Source organism: Chiroxiphia lanceolata, chromosome 4 (assembly GCF_009829145.1).
Source record: "Chiroxiphia lanceolata isolate bChiLan1 chromosome 4, bChiLan1.pri, whole genome shotgun sequence".
Lineage (NCBI taxonomy): Eukaryota > Metazoa > Chordata > Aves > Passeriformes > Pipridae > Chiroxiphia > Chiroxiphia lanceolata.
Genome location: NC_045640.1, coordinates 71,855,044 through 71,878,273, shown reverse-complemented (window position 1 = coordinate 71,878,273; position 23,230 = coordinate 71,855,044). Strand labels below are relative to the sequence as shown.

At 39.6% G+C, this 23,230-nt stretch overlaps 1 protein-coding gene and 1 long non-coding RNA gene across 3 annotated transcripts in view; one reads left to right on the top strand and one right to left on the bottom strand.

The window, feature by feature from the left end:
• SYNPO2 (synaptopodin 2) overlaps positions 1-23,230 on the top strand; it is a 77,111-nt gene that overhangs the window by 3,551 nt on the left and 50,330 nt on the right. The window lies entirely within an intron of this gene.
• LOC116786353 overlaps positions 5,284-23,230 on the bottom strand; it is a 34,793-nt gene continuing 16,846 nt past the window's right edge. The window contains exon 4 of the long non-coding RNA XR_004356888.1: positions 5,284-6,056. This is a non-coding gene — a long non-coding RNA (uncharacterized LOC116786353). The remainder of the gene's footprint in view (positions 6,057-23,230) is intronic.

The window sequence follows — 23,230 nt, the reverse complement described above, 5'->3', positions numbered from 1 at the left end:
TGGATGTAATCACAGGTGGGCTCTGCTGGGGGAGTCTGCTGTTTTCTCCAAAATGCTTGACTCCTGCAGAATGACTCCAAGAGGTTTTCATCATGTTGAGCTTTACACTTAGTCTAGTGGAAAAAAGCTTGAGGGTGAGACATGTTAGCACAGTTATGCTTTGGATCCTGAGGTAAGGCAGAGCATGTCACTGCCACATATATGAGAGGTATGTTAGCACAGAGTTGGTCCATCCACAAAGGACACCAAAGCCGCTGGGTTTAAGGAAACCTTTTTCAAGTTCTTGTCACACTTCCAAGCAGGTAAACCAGGTTAGTTAAAGTAGGATCTTTCTCTACACCACTGGGTTTGTAATGCCAATGCTCAGGGTGCTGTGTAAAGGCTCAGCACTGACCCTGCTGATACTGCCTTGTTTGTATCGATTGACATTTCAAAAACGACTTGAACACAACTTTATGCAATAGCACTCAACAGAGCAAGCCATGTTTAAAACATGCTGGTTGAACTTTGGCAGCAAGGGAGGGGAGTTTAGAGTCAACCTACACGATTTTAAACACAACTTGCCTTACTTGGCCTGTATTTAAAAGTGTTTGTTTAAATTTGCTGGCTAATACATTTCCAAACATAGTTTGTTTTTGCAGCCCAGACAGACTCATACTCTCAAATTCACCCTTCAGACCATCTTACACAGACGGTATTTGCTGATATTCAGAAAATCCTGTGAGGCATATTTACATATTCTTTCACACAAGAAATTATGTGGAAATTTATGAGTTTATCTATCTTTTCTGGAGAGGATTTTGACTCTTTTACGAGTCTTGACCCAATTTACTAACCAGTACATTTTTGCACTTGTTTAGATGATAGAATTTGGCTTCTATTTAAGTAAATTACAAAAATTCTGTTCACAGACTGGGAAGAAGTGGGCTTTAATGGAGGCTAGGTTAATTTATTTTGCAAAACCAAGGAACAAAGTAAGGATCCCCAAACCTAACGAAAATAGAACACCACTAAATAACTGTTCCTGAAAACTCTAGCATTTCTAAGTAGAAAAACAATGAGGAAAAAAAAAATCATACACCTTAACCACCAAAGGTTTCCATGCAGTTCTAAAGGTTAGGGCTCTGCGTTCCTTAGTTTCAAACTTTTGCATTCCAGCTATCGTGCCAGTGAAAATGTTTAGTACTGAAGTCCCATCTAGTTGTTTAAAAGCTGCAGGCTGAACTAGCACAAGAGTGTATACCCTGTTTTGGATATACAGGACAACATACCAAGCTGGTTTTGGCATGCTTCCCACAGTATTTAGGCAAATACAAGCATGGTTTGGATCCATGGATTCATTTGTGCTCATTTCCAATAGATGCTTTTCCAACTCTCACGCTAGGCGAGTTTTCAATGGAATAGAATGAACCCCATAATTCACACTGATTTAAACTAAACAAACTAAAAGAACCAAACAGTGTATTCCTACTAAATTAGATTAGCTGCTTTGTATAGAGCTTTGCTCCATTTTTTGTTTCTTCACTGGAAACTTTTAAAATACACTGCAAGGCATTATTACATTTCATTGTTCAGTATTTTTGCCATTGCATTCTTATTGTGAATGTGAATGTAACAGTAAGACTTTCAGCCAAGTTCATATTAAAATATCACATCAGGAAATGCTGTTTACAAAGTCCCTTAGAATTGTGTCAGATTGTTTGAGAGGACATAGCTAGTAATTTATGCAAGTCATGGAAGGGCTTTCCTCCAAATACACAACTCAGTGTTCTTCCAATTTACAGCAGAAATATTTAGAGCAGAAATTACTTTAAGGGACAATATTTCATGAGGGAAATGCTTAGCACTCTATAAAATTTGCAGAGATATCTTTAAGAGGAATAATTCTGTGCATGGAATCAGCTATGGACAAAAATGATAACATTTAGATTGCGACCAGTACTCACAGGCACCGCTCATTGGCTGGAACAAAACTGGCAGTAAAAAACCCCACTGGATATCAGCTTGGAGGTTTCAAATTTCAAACCTAATGTACACAAGTTACACTGCGGATTTCTTTTTCCTTTTCTGTAATTTTTCCCATCTGTCCCATTCCATTAGAATCTGTAGTCCCTAGCCAGTGTGAACATTAGGATGAGACTAACGCACATTTAGGCCGAAACGATTCAGCGTGCACCGAAATCAAAGTGCTGGTTTTTGGGTACCTGCCAATACAACCTGGTGTTGAGCATGATGGCCAAAAATCTCCAAAACACCTCAGCACCTTGCTCTCAGCGGGGTGCTAAGAACAGTGAAGAAGTGCTTTATTTGTTGCTTATGTGGAAGGTAAATTATAACAGAACCCCGTCGGCTCTGAGCTCGCCAGAGCCAGTGGGCTTAGACCCCGAGCTCTCTGTCATGTGCTGCAGTCCTGGCCACAGCATGGACTCTTCATTTCTTGTTTAGCAGGCAAACTCTGTCTGCAACTCTTCTTTCTACTTTATAGAGATATATTTTGAATCCTTTAAGTTTCCTTCTTTGTTTGATATCTCCTTCCTACATCTGGCACTGGGCACTGAATGCATGGATAACCTTTTGCTTCAAAAGAGTTATGTCATCCTGGACTGTGCAGCTGCAGACTCGTTGTTTTATAAACTTGCCCTTTTGCAAGTATATTTTAGAAATATGGTCCCATTTAGGAAGCTGGATGCTTTGGGTTTTGTAAGCATGTTTTATATTACAATTCATTAGCAGATGAACTGGTGATGGGTCAAAACTATGAAGGGAGCAGATAAGCTGTGGTGTTCTATACTGCTGGTTCCATTTGATATGTTCTCTGTAGCATAAACATGCCACGTATGGCATAAATCGCTGCAATATTGAATTTCAAGGAAGTTTCTAAAATAAAGATAATGCAAGACACCCTATGTCCACTGTGGCACTTTACAGTAACAGAAAGAAAGAAAACCAGAGTGACAGGGGAACACAACTTTATGAGACCAAATCTGCCCTTCCTAGTACTCTCTGCTTAGTACAGGAGTTTCAGGAACTGCTTGTTGTCTGAAGGCAAAGGTGGCAAAGCTGAGTTGTTGTTTTAAAAACCTAACAGTTGAATTATCACTAAAGGAAGCCTTAACAAAAGAGTTACATTTTTTCCCATGAACTCATTGCGAGCTTTGCCATTGACTTCAAAGGGCAGAGGATTGGGTCTTAGTATGTATAATATAGTGCAGTTATTTAATTAGAAGCAGATATCATGAATAAAAATCCTCATTGGGAAGGGTGTAGCAGATTTTGCTACGGATCTTCTTACTATAGATTGCTGTGTCTAGCAGAAGTCGTTCCCTTCGAAGGAATTAAAAAATCTTAGACTTGAGGGTATCCCAATGACATTGTTAAATAATGTAACTTTTTTCCAAGGAGGTTAGGGAGAGGAGTGCCCAGCAGCTGTGGGTGACAGCCTTTTCAGCAGGCACCGCTGTGGCTGGATGGGTTGGACAGAAAGTCCTTGTGTTGGCAAACCCATCTTGTAGATGCATCTTCGACAGTTGAACTGGCATCCCTTTGGAAAGGCTCTAAGGGTCCTGCAAAAATCATGGAGAATTGTGCAATGGTATTTTAATGGTTGTCTATACCTGTGCAATACCAGGTGTTTCCAAGATGTCCTGCAATCAAGGAGAATCACGTCATGAGTTTTATTAGCCTTACTCACCCACTGCCACTGAAGAGATCATCTCTCTGTTTATCTCTCTAAATCCTTGTCTTCTCTGCCAGGAATTCTTGCTCTGCTTTCTCTTATCATTCTCCCTGTAGTACTTTTATTTAAATACACAAGTACAGCTACTTACTTAAGCACCAGTTTCAGTGAATTCACTGGAAATTGTGGGCAAACAACCCCTTGGACTTCAAACCTTGTTACTTGGTTAGAAGAGTGACCATCACTTTCAGTGGACTTCCCCTGGACTGAAAGGAACACAGTAAACTTTCTGCTTTGCATGAACTCCCTCGTCACAGAAATCTCTGAACTACTAGAGCTTAACAGATGTGGCTGGAATAATCAGCATTTTGTCCCACAAATTACATTTTCCTATTTTGCAGAGATCACTTCAAAGACCAGCTGCCATAAGCCACTGATTTAATTACAGAGGATGCATATGGAAATAATCTGAAAGGAACAAATAGCTTTCTATATTAGCATATATTCATAATGATCTCCCTGCACACTGAAATAATACTTGGAGAATGGGTAGTGTAAGACTTGCTTGTAAAATCCTTCAAGTTAGGGAAAAAACTATCATGAAGTATGGATGTTTTAGGGAAATTCTAACATGTGATACTATTTCATGCCTAAGATCCTTAAGAGGAGCCACTGTTTGACACCCTTCACTGAAAAAAGAAGATTCAGAATTGTTGGCTTTCCAAAAAAAATGGATACCTAGGAAATTAGAATGGTTTCACCTAAATTCACACTCAGTGCAATAAGTATGTTATGCTGGTCAATTAGAAAATGAACCATTCACAAATGTGGAGAGTTTCGTTACAAGAATACATAATTAGATTACTTAATTGGCTTTTGAAACAAAATGTTAGTATTAAAGTTGTTATCTCATGTTTTCCATGCTGTCAGTCAAAGTCAGTCTTTAGATTCACTGTGCATTTTTAGGGGGATCTAGGGGAAGGCATCAGTTTTTTGGAAATCACAGCTAGGACTCCGTTTCCTTTCAAGCCCCCCAGTCCCTTTGGGAAGTGAATTAGCAGTGTGCCTTTGTGTCCAGTCCAAATAAACACCTTTTCATGATACTGACAATATTGATTATCACTAGATGGTGCTCTTATTCACAATCCCAAAAATCATAGGTAAGTGAATGTAAAGACAGATACACCTTGGAGAAATTTTGGTTGCCAGGTTTAATGCTTTGTTCCTGAAGCTGCAGTTGTAATCCTTTAAAGAGAAAACAGAAGAATATTTCTGCATCTATTTGACACCATATTTTAATGCATTCAATAGTAATACTACACACAACTATTGAATATATGTAGTGAAATAATAACTAAAAAAGTATAAAAAACCCCATTAACTCAAACCTCAGTTTCTTCCAGGCCAACCTGACACCACCTGAGAGCCCTGGAGATGTAAGAACTCTCCCAGGTCTTGTGTTAAAACCAAATTTTGAGCTATCTTAAAATGGCGGTTTTAATAAATTCCTCATTATCTTGTTTTTCTTTCTCTGCCTTTACTTTCAGTCATGACTTCAGTCTGTAACACTAGATCTTCTAAACCCAGGTTATTTTACTCCTGTGAAGTGCACCAAATCCCAGGATGCATCCTTGAACAGCTACGGTGTTGGAAATCTACTTGAGTTTTGCAGCTTGAGCCCATTTTTACTCCAATACCTTTAAATTAACAGATCAGTACAGGTGTGGTCTAACTAAATTTTCCATGATTGAATCTTCATTTGAAGGACCCTGATTCAACTCCTAAATGTGCTACATTTTTAAGTCATTTTCCAGATCACCAGGATAATGCTACCAAGGTATTTCTGATTTCATGGCACAATTTGTGGGTACAAAACGGGGTTGACTTTAAAACCTCTTGTCATTCTAGTTTCAGTTTTCTTCCTCTATATTTAAAGGAACAGTGAAAAACAATCCAGTGAATCTAAATGTAGTGAGAGGACCATGAATGCCTCTTTTTCTACCCTGGGAAGAACAGTACAAAGGGTACAATAATTAAGCCTGAGGAGGTAGTTATCCTTGTGGCTTCTCATTTTTTTTAGTTACTCCATGAACAAATGGAGCACTGAAATTCCTGGCCTGAGAACAATGGTGCCCAGCCCCGTACCAGCCTTCTGGGTCACTCACTTGTTGTTTGCTTCCAGGCCTGATTTGCATAAGAGGCCTGGAAAAGTTGCAGAGACTGGGAATTAGCACAAATTGATACGGGGTGCTAATTGACTTATGCAGAAACTAAAGATGCACTGGCCTGTTCAAATCAGGCTTGCATTCAGGCCTCTGGATTCCTGCATCATCCAGCGCTGAAGAATTAAACCCTGGCATGGTTCATCAGCTGCTGGGTCCTGGGATAAAAATAGACAGGCAGAAATGGGACCGTGTTTTAGCACCATCAGCTGAAACTGAAAAGAGTGGGAAGGAACCCTTCCTTTTACGAAAAATGCTTTCTTTTCAGGTGTTCCAGGCAACAGCACTGCACTCAAGCTCACCTAAAGTGAGAGCCAAACCAAATCTTTGCCCAAACCCTTTTACTGCTCTGGATGCAAATATTTTTTTTTAATGGCTGGAAAATACAATTTATTTCAGTGACTGGATCAAACATGCTGGATGCAGACACAGCGCCAGACACAGCTGTAGGAGTTACCTATTGCCTCAGCCCTGTGCAGTGCCTCTCTCTTGTCTGATATCCAACTAAAAAACTTCTTCCAGTAGGTTTCCATCAGATCATTGTAAGAAGAAATGATATGTTACCAAGTCCTCCTTGCTTTTATAGTTCCATAGCACTACAGAAAGCAGTGTTCATCTGTAGGGATTCACATAATCCCACGTTATACCTGTATGTCACTTAAGGCACAACTTACACATCGGAGTTTAGTTTCATTTAAAAGCTTTCTTGAACCTTTTTGGATTTCTTTAGTTTTACATTTGCAACATACTCTCAGGGCAGATGACATTTTTCATGTGCTTGGGTTTCCTTTTGGCCTTTTCACTTGGCTCCTTTAGGCCATGTGTACTTCTAGATTCTCCATCATTTTAACACAATTAGTCACACCCTAAATCAGTATCTCAAATACAGATCCTGACACAACTGCTTTTGACCGTTATTGACTCGTTTCTTCCATGCTAAAAGAAAATCCAATCGCCTCTGAAACACTGACATTAAAATGCTCTTGCTGTGTTTTTAAAATTAATTATTAGGTTTAAGTTAATAAGAAAAAGAAAAGTCTCAGGGCAAAATAATAAAGAGGAAAGGAAACTGGACACTGATCCTGACGCTGAATTTAATTTATGGAGGTGCTGACCTGTGACGTCTGTTTAAAGACTACACAATCCTTGAAGAGTGTGCTTCCCAGAGGAATTTGAGAGGATACTAGTAGCTCATAGAACAGGACCTTTCCCTCAAAATTATATTAATAAGAAGTGTCAGCAAAGTCTTCAGAGGCAATCTGAGTCAGATTATCTTCTTTTAGGTGAAAAAGAGAACTGCACATGTTTACATTCCTATTCAGTTGCCTAAAATGTCGCTCTTGATCTTCAGTCAATTTTTAAATGGCTTCTTACATCACCAGTATGCTGAAAACTGTCTGACTGTAAAGGTTTCTTAAACAAAGAGCTAAAAGCAGTGCCATGAGATAAGGAGCTACAGAACCTATTGATTTCCAGGGTAGACAGTATTGTGAATCATCGGGAAGCACTTGCTCAGGAAACAATTACAACATTACAGAATCAATTCACATAAATGTCTTTTCAGTTTCTAGCCGTGCCTTCACAAGTTCCTCCTGGCCTCTGCTCCCTTTATTTGGTGCTTGGCATTTGGACTAGTGCTGCAGATCTGAACTGACTTTGACATTACCAGGGGCTTCCTGACACTCCTTTGAACAACGGTCCATGAATACCATGCTGTCATATTGCCAGATGTTCCTTCACACTGTTTTCTCTATCACAAACAGGCTCTGAAAGCAGCACAATGCTTATGAGAGGAGAAGACAGTGATTTTCACTTCCTCTTCCACCTTTGTCTCATCTTTTAAAGCTAGTATTTGACTTTTGGTGGGAGTTGAAGCACTTTCCAGAGATCTAAAGGGAAATGCTACAAGAAGGATTTTGGTTTTATAGCTGCCAGAGTCTTCATTTCAGAAGTACTTTCAAAAAGTGCCTCTTCACTTGGTACAAGATACAGTTGTTTGTTGTTTTCTTGTGCAGTAAAGGCATTGCTCACTCTAAAAATCAAGCCAGGAAGATCTGGCACAGTCTAGGGTTTACACTCACTAAGGTTACTTGGAGGTTGCATATGGCCATGGCAACGTGACCAAGTTAGATGCAGCGTTTATTAGTTGAAAAATATGCAGGATATCCTGTAGCAAACCCAGAGCAACAGTAGCCACACAAAATGAAAAGGAATGCTGTTGTCCTAAACTAATATAACTAAGGCTGTCTAAAACCTTTCTATGGCCATGTTGGGGTGAAATCTGATGGCAAGCAGGTATTTTATAGCCACATGTTAATCTTCTTGAACAGGATGAGTTATTAAATTAAATCCTTAAAATGAGCAGCTCTTTCATGTGTGCTTATATTTTCCAGATGTTTGATACAGTCAAGATTATCCTGTTCATTTGCATGGTCTCATTTCTTTTGTTGTTATTTTTAGAAAACTCTTTAAACTTACTGCTATACTAACATCTGAGTAAGATTCGAAAATCTTTTTTTTTTAAATTTTAATCCCATACCATTTTTCACTTATCTTTCTTAACCCTTATTTCTATTATTTATAGTTTTGGAAGAGACCAGGGTTTAATTTCAGCAACTTAAGCAAGTGGGATTTTGTCCTAGGTTTTGTCCCCACTCATTGTTTCTAACATTTACATGGATGTTTAGCTCTTGCTACAGGATTGCTGCATTCCATGGATGTGTGGGCTGCATCCTTGACTTAGCCAACACGTCTTAAAGCTGGCACAGACTTTGGCCAAAGATCATGAAAATACTTCAGGATCAATCTAGGAGGAGAGATGCCATATTATGTCTGTGTTAGTACATTATAATAATACTTCAGAGGAAGATAATTCAATAAAATCATAGAAAATGTGTGCCAAAGGTCTGCTTGAAACAATAATCCAGCTTCTTATATTAAGAATTGTTAAAATTGGCAACAACTGGCTCTTTCCCAAGCTACATGCCTTTTGGATTTCCTTAAAAATTCAATCTTTACAGTTTCTGAATAATGCAACCATTGTAATTCAAGGACGCTCCCCTGCTGGTTTTGATTAATTTATTTTAACAACACAGAAAAAGTCTGCTGTAGTTCCTCTGGTAATATAAATCCCTGTGACAAAGGATTCTGTTGTCTCCACCTCTCTAATAAACTACAGTGTCAGGGGTTCAGAGCTAAATGGATGGCAGTACAGCCTAAACAATTCATCTCTGCTTTGGTGTCTGAATTTAATATCAGGGTTCTTTCCCCTTTAACCTTTAACTAGTTTATAACTGTATTCTTACTTCCTGTATAAGCCACACATCCAGTGAAATGTTTTAATTTGTATGCAATTACACATTTTGCACATTTCAAGTTAATATCTTGAAAAAAAATCTACCTCTAGTCAGATACCTTAAAAAAACCCCAAACCTGTAAAATAACCATGGTTATCTGCCCAACTTTTTAAAGTTTACTGTGACTCTCATGACATATGCAATTTTCCTTTCAGTACCAGCTACAGAAATCTGGTTCTTAACTGAGTTCCAGCTTTCATTAAAATTAGAATACATTTCTGGATATCCTGGATTGCAAAGTTATCCTACCCACAAGAGGTAAAAACCCAAGTAACTCCAAGTTTTTAATGTTTAAATCTTTTTTTAAACTGTTATTTGCCAGTCTGCAGGGTTAATGGAATAAGCTTGGCAGGACCACAGTCTGAGAACAAAATGCACAGTGAGGACACCTAAATACCCATTACAGTTTCTATGGACAGAAATCGAGGAGAAGCACAACAAAGCTGCCATTAAAATAACTGTGGCTTTCAGAGGTCACAGAAATTGTCCCAGCAACGTGTGACATTCTCCCAAATCCTAAGAACATTCAAGCAGTGTGATGAGTTTTGGGAATCACACAGCACTTTAACAGAAATTGCTGTTAGCTTACTTATACAATTACACCCTCTTGAACTGTTTTCGTTCCACATAAATATTACATACCTCTTTGTTTAAACTCATTTATTTAAAAATCTGAACTAAAACGAAATGAAAGCATTTTCAAGCTGTTTCTTGCAGATTTCTGGTAAACTAGCTGCTCCTTTGACATGGTGCATGTGTAATTTCAACAGTGCCCCTATGTGTAAGTGTATATACAGATGCTTTAGGCTAACATTAAACAATGTTCTATAGCTACGGCCGGTTTTGTAATCCAAATAAAGTAGGTAGTGTTTTTATAACTATCAATTCTTGGGTTATGGAGAATGTCTTCAAATAGAAATGGAAAGAGGTTTATCTTTACAAACAGGTCTCATTCCCTTAAAAGGAAGTTGTTTCTTTTTTCTTCTGCTTCTTTGGAGAACTGGCTACAAACTGGGAATGGTTACTGTATGACTCATTTGGGAAGAATAGCTACAGTGTAAAAAGTTCAGAAGGGATTTTAATAAAACCAAACCAAATTATCTTCTGTTTTGGGCACGATAAGGACAGTTTCAAAGAGAAAAATATTAAATTTTTTCAGAATGCTGTAAATCAACATAATACTGTAGTGTTTTGAAGGGAAGGGGGAAAAGCTCAGGAGAGAATAAAACATTTTCCCCTTGTTTCAGTTCTGTAGATAAGGCACAAATCTCTTTTCATAAGCAAATTTTAATTTACTTTATTCTGGTCTGGCCTGGAAGTGAGCTCCTGTATCCACCAAAGCAAACCACTGACTGCCAAAAACACACATGGAATGATCACTTACTGAGCTATGCACAGATAATGGGACTGTCCTACTGCACCCCACCTACTTCAGCTACTTGGCAACTCCTCAAAACCCCAACACTGTAAGTCAAACTGTCCACAATAATACAATTATTGCAATAAAAATACATTAATGCCACAAACAGCTACGCTGTGGACAGTAAAGACTGCAAATGCTACAAGTAAATATTATTGTATCACCCTCTGCATTGCTGTCCCCACAATGGCATAAAGGATACAATAGTAAATATTGTTTAATTTCATTTTATGTAAGATTTGCACTGAAAAAGTGCAGGCTAGCTTGACGCAGCAGCTCGGTGAGGAATGCTGGCTATTTAGCAAGTGTTCCATGCAAGACATGGGAAAATGCAATTTTTTTTTAAAGTTCAGCACTAGCTGTTTGCAAATTGTTACTCCAGCAAGAGAATTTTAACAGATTTTTGTTTTCACTCTCCTTAGTGCACAAAGACTGCAAAGGAACTTGCTGCATTTGTCACTTGTAGTCAAGGCATATTCTGTGTTCCCTTAAATTCCAAACAATTACGTGGTTTTTGGTGTGAAAGTGCATGTCCAATAGTGGACATTTATATAAAAGTTTCCCAAAGTGCTAGTAGGATTTTTATTTTTGTTTTTAATTTCTCCTGGAACTTTTCCCTGAGTGTTTCTCCTAAGATTGCTCCAACTGAGCCTGAAGTTAATAGAAAGCGACCGAGTGATTTCAGCAGGAGTTTCACATTTGGAAAGCAAAACCAGGACTGTATTTTGGCCAGACTGTCTATGTATCTAAATCTATATTCCCATTCCTAGGAAGTTTACAGGAAAATGCTGAACGTTTCAAATTGCCATGAGACCAACTAACTGCATTTGAATCTTCTCCTGAATATATCCAGAATATCCTGTAGTCTTCAAAGCTAAGCTTTAAAAGAAAAAAATGCTTCCAAGCCCTCTCCACCCCACTTCCAACTTGCTCATGTTTGACCCATTGAGAATGTCCTGGCCAAACAAGGTTCATGGATGTGTCACAAGCACTCAGGAATCTTGCATGACTTCAGATGATTCTATGCTTTATAGTATAGCCCAGGCTGTGTATTACTAATACTTATTATTATATATATTACTGTAAAGGAGGACGTGCACTGCTGATGCTTTAGGAGGCACCTTCGACGACGAGAGACCCACAGCCATAATTTATCTTTGCAGTAGATTGAATTGGGACAGTTTTAATTCTATTCGAAAAAAAAAGAAAAAAACAACATTGCAGCAGACTGCAAAAGAGAGTCTGTGCTTCTTTTAAAGGCCTGTCCCCGACCTGGTTGCCAGGGAGCTGCGGGAGGGAGAAGGCTGGCAGCAGACAGGGGAATAATCCAGCTGAATTCAATTAGAGTGCATCAGTAGAACTAAGTGAACTATTAAATTAAACAGGCCCCCTAAACCAGAAATGGGTATGACCACAGAAACTGCAGGATTTGCTTTATCCTGTGTTGAGCTGTAAGTGCTGTCTGACGTGAGCCACTGCCCTGCACCCTTGCAAACATGCTCAGGACAGGACCATGTTCAGGGTGATCCACCTTGGCCCCTCTGACACTGGCCATTTTCCAGGATCCACAGCAGGCAGCGATGCAGCAAGGCACTACTTTCCTACGGAGGCTGAGGAGATCCTGCCTTATTTGTGGATCAAAGGGAACCAGAAGGAACAGCATGGGAGAACAGGACTGTGAGCAGACCCTTCCTTGCCCCTTTGGCTGAGGACTCCTGCTGAACACCTGCACAGAGGGCAATGGTTCCTCCAGGAGAACCACTCCAAGTTCTTAAAATACCCTGGTCAAACCACTGGCCAGGATATAACCCTAATCAAGTAGAAATAGCCCAACAGTTTACTAATTCCTTTGGATATCCTGCATCATTTTTCCTCTAAGTGGTAACTAATTGATTTAATGAGAGAGGTTTTCTTATTTAAAGAGAAGCATCCTGAGCACTTCCTGGACTGTAGATTTAATTTGTTCGTCAGTGATACAGGTATTCATCAGCAAGCAAATACCTAATTTTAATTTATAAAAGGCATTTCCTGCACACTAATGCCAGAAATTTAGGAAGAAACTGGGTGTGAGAAAGTAAGTGTCCAGAAGAGACAGCAAAGATACTTACTAGTGTTGAATAAAAAAGTACCTTAGTTTTGGGGTGGTATTCTGGATATATGATTTCCTGCCCCACAAAAAAAAAAAGGAATAATGAAGATAAACATAAGCTAATGAAGAGAACTGAAGGAAACAAGCTTACCAAAAAGGTTTGTGTAGGAAGCTGCATACATTTTATGTCTGGAGGAAAAGACTCCAAGGAAAGTGTAGTGGTAGTCCATAAAAAATGTTATCTCAAACTGTTCCGGAATTTGCAGCTGAGCTCCCATTTCCTTCAAAGGTTGCAAATGACAAGTTTCTGCAAAGCAGGGTTCTCAAAGTTTGCAAAAGGCCAGTGGTTCAGTTTGTATTTTTCCTACTGCAAAGCAAATGACTGACAGAGGTCAAACATACAATTGGAAAGTGAAGTCCTCTCCCCTACTCCCTTTCCTGCCTCCTCCTAGTGCTCCACTGCACTGGTTTCCGAGTTCTCCTATGCATTATTTGGCAGCCTCAGCTCGTAGCAACACAAAATGACACACAGCACCAGCAGAACCCCAACTCGGTGCATTTTGGAGGCCTAAATTTAAACCACTCCTTATGGAAGAAAACAGATAATTGTGCTGGAGGAAAATATCCATACTCATGATATAAAACACCTTTTGCCTGGTTTTCTGCTGTTGTAAGCAAATGAAAATTTTTGAAAGTGTTTGGGTTTTTTTTTTCTGCAAGTAATACCTTTTTTGGTTATGGACCAGTGGTGCTGACAAATATCTAACTCTTGCCAGGAGCTAAAATACTAAATGTCAATCTAGTCCATTTTTGACAGTGCACACGCAAGATATGACTATTTTTTAGCATGCTCCTTAGAATATGTAAAATGAAAACTGCAAGAGAAAGCACAGCCAGTTTCAAACCTTACTTACTGAATTACTTCGGAAAAAAACCCAGCCTGATGCACAGAAGAGGAGTGACAACAGGTACTATCAATCAAAGTGTAGAACCAGTTACGTTCTCTCAAAGAACTAAAGATGGAGCACAAACCAAAAAGTCAGAAATGTTATTCAAACTTCCTAGCTTGCCCCATTTCAAACTCCTGCAGTGTGGGTGAGATGGCTGTACAATTTTGTGCTTATAGATTTTTGAGGCATTTGGATGGCAGGACTGAATTCTTAGCTTGGGCCAAAGACTGTTCCAGCAAACTCATTTTAGAAACATATTTATTTTTATGTTGACGTGATCAGCAGAACTGATTAATGGCAACGCAATTATGCTGAAGGGCTCCATTGGAAGAGCTGGTTCCAGTGATTGTTGCTGCAGATAGAAGCAGCTGATGAGGAGCAGGGATGAGTTATGACTCCACACATAGTCCCATTTAGCATTACAGGCCAGGGTCTAAACTTATGAGTCAGATACAGCTTTTTCTGTAAATATTTACGAACTACTGCTCTTTATCTGCAAACCTGCCTTCCATTACATCTGAGATGTGAGGTGGGTCGGTTCTGAAACATTTCGCAGTCAGAACCTCATCTAATCTCTCCCTTTCCCTTGTCCCTCCCCAGGCTCTGACACCTGTAGTGTGCTCCTCTGATTTCCTTCTGCACAGAGACATGAGCACACAACTTCTGCCCTTGAATAATCCACTTCTAAATTATCTTTGCCTAAAAATCTGTCTTTAAACATCCTGCATTGCTTTTTCTAACCTTCCTCCTAAACTGGATGTTCTCCTACTTTCTTCTACTCTCCCCTTTGTTTTTTCAGTCCTTTTCCTCTATGTCCTTCCACATTTATCAGCTACATCAACTAATGTAACTCTAACATCAGCTGTGGTGTTAGGGTCACCTTTTTGGCCATTTCCACCATGGAAACAGCTCCACTGTGCTCCTCCCTTGTTTAATGGTCTATACCCATCTCTCCTGACATTTCCCATTCCTTCATCTGTCAGGTGCTTTAAGGAAAAGAATCAAACAGGCACATTTGAAAGAAACCATTCTAGGTAAAGTAGTGGGAAGCCATGATACACAATGAGTTTTGTCTGGAATTGTGAGGATTATCAAGCAGGGAAGAACAGTAACTGAAGTGTGTTAACTGCTTCACTACAAATCCTGTGTGCACAAGAAGATGTAAATGATGATGACAGTAGATTAAACTTGGTTCACAAGCCTTCAAACATACTCAGTATGACATTCTTTTTCATTTATGCAGCTGAGCAAGTTTACTTCAGCCAGCGGGTGGGGGGTCTAAGAAAACTCTCTGGACTGTAGAACAAGAACACATCTGTACAGCTGAGATAGCTTTGAAGATATGCCAAATTTGTTTGGGGATTTTTGTGGGGGTTTTGTCTTTTAATAAGCTTAAGGGTTTTCTAGAAGAATCCTAATATCACTTCTACCCTTCACACCAAAAATAAACCCCAAATGAAAACAGCATCAGGGACAGCCATTTTTATGGCCAAATAGATAAAGTGTCACAAAGCAGAACAGTGTACAAATGAAAAATTGAACTAGTTTACATATTATGCATTCAAACAACCATCAGCCAAACACATCTTTGAAAGTGTTGATATGACATAGAGAAGTTGCCAATTCCCAGCAAAAATCACCTATAGATGTTTGCAAATAGCAACATCCAATTATAGTGTGTTTCAGTATTTAACCAGGCTTGGCAAGGAGAAGGAAAAACAAAAATATACTCACGTTCTGGCAATCCACACAGCATGTTGGATTTTAGAGCATTAACCGATGGAACAATCTTGTCCTATTTAGGAAATTTTTTTGTCTAGATTTCTTTGTTTGAGTTCAATAATGTAACTGCAAGCTGCTCCAAAATGCCAGTAAGCTTCATTCCAAGTGCAGTGTGAGAAAGCAGACACATGCTGTTTCCCTGCTTGTCCATAAGGAGGATTGTGAAGGGGCCATTAGACCCTTGAAGAAAGAAGTCTATTGGCAGCACCTTTCAGACAGAATTAGCTGGTATTACTGATTTACTGCATCTGTACACAGAATAGTAAGGTACATAAATTTCAAGACAGCGTGTCAAATTCCCACACAATACAAATGTTCTGAGCATGGAGCTTGGAAGGGCTGGACTGCATTCAATGTTCTTGGGGGGGGGGGGGAAGTTGCAGTTCCTCCTGCACAGCTAAATTTGGAAAACAAGAGACCCCAGGTGTGCTCTGCAGTGCTCTATGGGCTTGTATCAGGAACACTGTGCTACAAGTCAGGCTTACACTATCCCATTCCTCAACAGTGGGCATGATAGTTCCCTTACCGGATAAGTGGAAAGTAATAAGTGGAAACACTGGGAAGATGTTTGCTATCTTCCTTCTATTTTCTCTGTCCCCCACGTTACATCAATCTAAATTTTAATGTTCAGTTTAAGATTATCAGAGATTCTGATTCAAAGGAACCTAAATGCATTGGCTACATATAGATAGTTGCTTTTACCTCCTCCTTTTTCTGATCTTCTTCCTTCACCACGAAACTTTTGTGTCAAGAGCTAACTGGAAACGTCACACTCCCAGTCCTCTCTTCAAACTTGCATTTGAATCTCAGAAGGAAGCAAGGGGTAAAGCACATTGGAATTTCTTTCCAGAGCCCTACTGGAAGCTGTGCTGTTAGATCTCCTCTGGCCACTGTGAGGGAGGTGGCTCCAGTCCCTATGGAGTCATCCAATGACCCTCTTTGCCAAGTAACTGCACACAGTAGAGCTTGGTGGCAGCATCACACAGAGGGCTGTGATACGTTATTGCAGACCTACCTCTTGAGGTATTTTTCCCTTAGATGAGTTTATTTTTTCAGTCCTAACATGAATTCGATACGATTTTTGGCAATAAAACCAAGGCTAACTCAGTGCCAGCACAGCCCAGGATAAATGTGTCAGAACCTATTTTCATCTGCTTATTTAAGTCTTGCAGAACAGCATTTAAGCCCTTCTTCCCATCCAGAGCTATGCCTACCTTGAGTGGTTTGTTTATTTGTACTGGGGATAGCTAGGCAACAAGTGGACAACGAGTACCCATGACCTGGTAAAACTGCATTGTATTAAGCTGTGCATGTCCAACTGTTTTTAGTGTCAAGGGAAGAAATCACACGCAAAATCTAAACATGGAGTTGGGGGGTTCTGGTGTTATCTTCATCTTTAAAAAAAAAAAAAAAAATAATACTGCTACTGCCCAGCATCACTGACATTTAACTTCTGACCCAAAATCCTGCAGACCCCGGGCATACTGAACACATACAAAGCTTCCTTCACCATCAACTGAAGAAGCAGTTTTGATTAATCTTTATCTCCTCCCCACTGAGAGCAATGCACCATGACCTCTCAGAGCCCTAAAAGGAGCTGTTGCCAGAGGAAGTTTGTGGTACCTGATGAGCTGTGGCTCTGAAAAGGGTGTCTGGCACGTTACAAAGCCAGGTACATTGTGGAGCCCCATGGTGTGAAGTCTGTCAGGCCGTGCAGTTCAGTGAAAGGCTGGTTCATCTGCCCCTGTATCGCAGTCCTGGAACTGGGAGTACTGGGAGCACCATGGAGGGAAGCAGGAGCTGCCTGGACACATTCAGTGTGGTGGAAGCAGATTTATTAGCCCAAGCTCAGTGCTGTTGCTGCAGGCAGCAGAGGCAAGAAGGCTGCAGCCAGCTGTGGGAGCAGGGTGAAGTGGATATAATAGAGAACAAATCTGGCCAATTTTTTCAAGTATGGCTTGGCCTCAGAACTGTTGGGAATCATTACTGCATAAAATATTAGATGTGCTTGAACAAGTTACATCTCTTGTTTTCTTGGACAATGAAACAATCGTCCTTCTTTTACGTACTATAAATTACTGTAAAATACAAATTGAGATATCCTGTTGATATGTGGGTTTGCTTTCTGGTTTTGTTTGGTTTGGTTGTTATGCCTGGTTTCTAACAAAGCATAACTTTCAGTCCACATTCATGTCAGCAATGGCCTTATTTGAAACAGCAGTTCTTCTCAAGGTGCCTCACAGGGTGGTGACCCTTAATTCCAGACATCCCAGCTTTGATTAAAGCCACATGAAACAAGTTCATCTTTGTAACCCTGCACTAATGTATCGCCTGCTTTCCTCAAACACACAAAAAGCCTATACTAAGACTGTACTAACTCATCTTTATGTTGGTCACATTTGCTTCAACTTTGTCTCTCTGTCACAGTTCAAGCCCCAAATCAGGTACAGAACTGTCAAGTGCATTATCAGGTAGATCAAAAGCAAGACCCAGAATGGAGTGCCACATTTATTCCTTTAAGAAAAAGGCTTTTTTTTTTTTTTAAATTGATAGATTTGTTCTATCTATATGTATTCTATCTACATATTTTTAAGTAAAGCAGAAGAATCCTAGAATTTATAAATAAAGTGAGAATCTCAGGATCTCATAAGTAACGAATGTCTACTTTGCTCTTTCTTGGTTTGCTTCTTACACAAGGCCATCATACAAAGGAGACAGCAGAGAGACTATGCAAAGCTTTGACCAGTAACTTGTGAGTTAAGTAAGAAGGAACCTTTCAGTGCTGCCTCTGTAAAAGCAGACACCTCTCTCAGTGCTCTCAGTCAGTTGACAGCACTGACATCATATGTCAGTGCTGTCAACAAGGACAATTATTACAGTCACAAGTATTCCTCCTGAATGAGGAGCAGAGTGATTTTCTTAAAATCCAAGAACAAAACCCCCTTTTCCTAGAAGCTGAGATCTCCTGCTCTCTCTTCTTCTGAAGTAAACTGCCTTTTATCCTCCCTAGGGTTGTAAGGAGATGAAATCATACACTTCAAGTGAGTGGCTGGTCCTGTCCCTCCTAGAAGTAGCTCACTGGAATGAAGAGGAGAGGAAAAAAAAAGGAACAGGAACAGGAAATTCATCCCCTTACGAATTCTTGTTCCCTGTGAGCGATCATTACGTTCACAACTGCTGTTTTCTTTTTGTTTAGAGGTCCTAGTTGGTTTGGTCCCTATCTTGCTCACTTGGGCTTTCACACAGAGTTTACTGAAAGTTGGTAAGATCTCTAATGATCACAGTTTTGATTCCCATTTAAACACCCACACCATTTTCTTTCCTTCTAAAGCAGCTGCTCGGATCATACAGGCCTTATATCGATTCAGGTTTTAGAATCCCACTGGGAATGACTTGGTCCAATAGGACACTCATGGGAATTGATGAATAATGACACTTTACCTTTCATATCCACATCGACCTCTTTTTATCCATCTTTCCTCATCCTCGCAGAAAAAAGTCCGACCTAGCACTTGCCTTTTTAACAGATAAAGGAATCAAGCATTTCTAAAGTTTAAAGTGTCAGCAGATCCCCAACTCCAACCTCACTGTTCAGTCCTTTCGAGAAGAATCCAGAGTGAGCACAGAAGATATGAAATAATGTGCAAGTGATCCTCCAATATGACAACATCTAATTTATTACAGTTGCTGTTTCTGGCTTCTAGTTATCAAACTAATGCTGAATGCAATTTTTTTTGAGAGCACCACATACTGTTACGTGCTTTTCTGACTTTCACAGTGCATCCACTGGTGATCACTTGCAATAATAAGCCATTTCCAAGCCAGGGTAGATTAATCACAGCACACAGAGTAAAATCTCATGTTCTGAATTCATTAAGCATGGCCACAAAAAATGATCTTAAACACCTGCTTGGCAAAAGTTGTCAGATGTGGAGGGATTTCCTTTAAAGAAGAAAATGCAGACAGAAGGTTCAATGGGTAAAACACCAACCAAAAAGGAGATCTTCTGATTTATCTTCTGTTCACAGGCGTGTGGATGTTTTCTCCAGGTTGTGAAGTGCTAATTATCCCCAAGGCCAAAAGCAAGTCCCTCATATAATAAATCCCACGCATAATGCAGCCACTACAGTTACAGTATCATGTATAAAACCAGTTGATCCTATAACAGTTCAAATTCTAGCTGTAAAAATACTTCTTTTCATTGAATTAGGAGACAGGAGCCCATTATGAGCCCCAGAAAGCAATTCGGTCCTACTAATTTTCCATCAGACCTTGTAATCTTGTCTAAACATTAAATTCCAGATTAAAAAAAAATGTAAAAAGCACTTTAAAAACAGAAAAGTAATTTAATACTGTTTTCAAAATTGTGGTTTCACTTTCTGTAGGAAGCAAATGTTCCTGTGGGGATCACCTGAAGGAATGCCAAATATCCATGACAGACTTCAGTCCTGCATTTCACAGAGTAGTGCAAACCTTTTCACAAATAAGCAAGCTAGGAGAGCCTTAGCTCAGCTTCAAATAGCCTGAAACTGCTTTGTTGTCTCTTCAGTTTTCATGTGGAACCAAGCTGAACAGAGCAATTTTAATTGAGTTTTGCAAGGAGGTTTGGTTTAGTCCATTCTAATTCAATTTCCAAGCATGTTTACACGGACGTACCCACAGAAGGCAAAATTTAAGTTTTCACAGCCATGTTTGTGACTTTGCAATGTGAAGCTATAAAACCCATATACTTAAGGGCTTATAATTACATGAAGTACAAGTATCATCTCTACCTTCCCCTTCTAAACATCAGTAAAAGATAAAGGTACTAGGATTCATTTATCACAATATTTGATTTCTTAAACATTAGCATCAGTCATGCTTATAACATGAACAAGCATCTTTGCACAAGCATTGTAGAATACACAGACCACAATACATGTGCTTGTTCTCTGGAGATATAAATAAGCAATCAACAAAACATGGGGTGTTATGCTGTGCTTGTGTAACAAGAGACCAGTTTTGTCAAAGAATGTTGGAAGTTTGGTCCTTCAGATCCTTTGGGACTGAACATAGAACTCATAAATACTGATTCCTATCTATTCTCTCAGCCAGAAGCAGCATAGAACATGCACTGACAATAGTCATAACCCAGCAGAGTGCTCAAGCACATAATTTGTCTAAATACACAAGCATTAATTAAGACAAAAGATATCTGCTTCAAATCAGATTAATGCTGGTCCAGTTGGCTGAACCACAGCAGATATTACTCTCAGCCAGGACACAGTTACATTCCTGTGAACACAGTGAAACAGAAGACAGAGCCAACAGAAGGCAAAGTTTCTTTATAAGGATTCTATGGATTTCATACACCCACATGAGACTTTACAAACCAATGCCGGCAGTATTTGTTATACCAGTCCACAGGGCAAACCTTCACAAGTATCTAAAACACATGGACCTTTTTTTTCCATTTTACAAAAGAATCATAACTTGAGTTCTAACTTGAATCTGCTGAAGTGCTTTCAAGTGCCAGCCCCCTGTATCTACTAGAGAAAGAACAGGACAGAACAGAAAGCACACAACAGCCTCACAGAGACCACGGGGGAAATGCTGGGTCCAGGGACAACCATAGTAGATTTCTGCAGTTCAGATCTGGAGCCAGACAGGTGCAGATGCTTTGTTACCACTGCCATGAGTTTAGGTACCCATTCATAGGACTTAGAAATGTAGATGTGGAGAAATAGTTATACCAGCAGCATTTTTTGTGTAGACTTCGTCAAGGCAAGAATAGATCAACTACCTAGTGACTCTGTGCTCTGAGACCTGGCATTCATCTTCTCCCATCTTCCAGAGCACACACAGACATGATTGTTTTCTTTTTTTTGTTTCTAGGAGACACAGGTTGAATACTTTAAAAGAAAAGATACGTTGAATATGCAAAGAGATAACGAGATATCGCAGGAATGAATGCACCCTTGTAAAAGATAAACATGGAAAAAGTGGAAAATAGAGCTGAGTGAAGGACTTTTTAGCAGCAGGAGACTTTAGTGAGTAGGTAAAAATGATATAACGATGCTGAAATGGTAAGAGATAATAACCTTAGCCTTGCACAGGGAACTGTGGTTCACCATGAGAGAGACAAAAAAAAAAAGACATAAAAACCCCTGAGTCTTGTTAAACTTTAAAAGTGTAATATAGATGTAAAGCATTAAAAATTACTGCCTTAATCTTGCACATGTATCGCTTTCTGCAGAGTCCATCCAGTGCCTTGACATCAAAGAGAGCTGGAATGAGGCCTGTGTCTGGCAGCCTGTGCCTGGCTGAGCTTGGTTCCTTGTGGATTTACACCAGTGCTGCACCCCAGATCTGGCAGGCGTGGTCTGCTTGCCAATCATCACTTTATCTTTTAGGATATCTCTTAGGGTAGCAAAACTCCAAGGCCTGGAGCTCGAGCTGGAGCTCAGAAGTGCCTTGCACACACAAACTGTTGAGCCCTGGTGAGGATAGAGATCTGGACAATCTTTCCAGAGGATCTTATATCACCGCTGTTTCCAGTGCTGAGCACCCGAAAGGCAGAGTTACATATGAAAATGCTGACTAGAACTGTTTTAGCTTAGAAAATTAAGGGAATGGAAGCTTACACTGAAGTGTGGAAAGAAGGCCTTATAGTCTCTGAATGGAATGTGATCCTGTTCCCACTGTAGCCATTGTAAGCTCTTCCCCATCCTGTATTCCTATCCGATTTATCTGGAGAGAAAAAAACACCACCAAAAAATCGCCCCAAACCACTAGTAAGCTAATAAGGACTTTTGTACAGAATGACTTTGAAGTTTCCCAACTTGCTTTACTCCCTGCCATGATTTAGGGATGGCCCTGCTGGTTGGCTTCAGTACACCACAAAGAAGCAGGTTTCCAGACTAACTGGATCCCATTTGTTTGGGGCATATTTACACAACCGTCTCCCAGGGGTCTTCTTTCTCTTGTTCAATTTCCCACTTCACTTAACAGTATCCAAGTACTACTGAGATGCATTCAGTACAATTTTACTGAAAGAATACGTTTCTTTTATCAGTTTGCACAGCTATTTTCATTTTTTGTGGAGAATATTAAGGACAGTAACCAGTAAGTCCCACTCTTTCACAGTAGAATATTTTTGATTGGAATTAGTATCTATTTTTCTAGCCAGCTTTGGAAGAATCAGCACTGAGTCAGCTCCAATTACAAGCAGATTTGTTGGAAGCATTTTCTTTTCAGCAACAATTGTAGTCATCTCAAAATGTGTGTGGGTGTCCATGCACTTATGGTTTTCTATACTGTGGAGAGGAACTCTCCCTGAGAGCTTTAAGCAGTGATAAGTGGGCAAAAAATGTCAATAATTATCTTTATCATCAGGGTAAATCATCTATTCAAGACTAGGGAGATCCCAGTGTGATCCCTGATAAGGGAATTACATAGGGCAGGCAGCACTGCTAAGAACATCCACTGTAATTACAGAACATTAAAGCATGTGTTCAATACCTAATCTGTTTACCTTAAGAACACACAAAAGAAGGCATTTGAGGGCAAAATACAATCTGAGGAAAAAACAACTCCCTTCACCATTAAATAAAAACAACAATCCAACTTGTTTAAAGCAGTCGATACAGGTTCACCTAAAAGGTGAAAAATCTGCAGTCTGTGGAAAAAGGAATAATTGTAAATATGATCTCTTAAATCTGTTTCATTCTGAGATTCTAGGATATGAAGAAGTTCA